The 263-nt window shown below is 36.1% G+C and overlaps 1 pseudogene; it reads right to left on the bottom strand.

Annotated features, from left to right (window-relative positions):
* Nucleotides 1-263, bottom strand: part of LOC119592659 — a 12,788-nt pseudogene that overhangs the window by 11,793 nt on the left and 732 nt on the right.

Below are 263 nucleotides of genomic sequence, written 5' to 3'. Positions count from 1 at the left end.
GACTGCTGTATCACACCCATGGTATTGTAGGAGTGATAGCGATCTGCTATAATAAAAATATCACTACTATTAATTTGCTTTCTTGATGCATTTCACTTTCCTCTCTCTGGTCAAGTCTAGCGACCTTTTGACTTTCTAACCACTCTCGCCAGAATCTGGTTTTGGTGAGAAAACAAAACAAATGCATAAAGATACTTTGATGCCAGGCTTACTTCTCTAATAATCAAATCGTTTTGGTCAATATATTTTAATTTCCAAGACAC

This window comes from Penaeus monodon, chromosome 30 (genome assembly GCF_015228065.2).
Source record: "Penaeus monodon isolate SGIC_2016 chromosome 30, NSTDA_Pmon_1, whole genome shotgun sequence".
In the NCBI taxonomy this organism is placed as follows: Eukaryota; Metazoa; Arthropoda; class Malacostraca; order Decapoda; family Penaeidae; genus Penaeus; species Penaeus monodon.
This window is presented reverse-complemented; position numbering and strand designations above follow the sequence as displayed.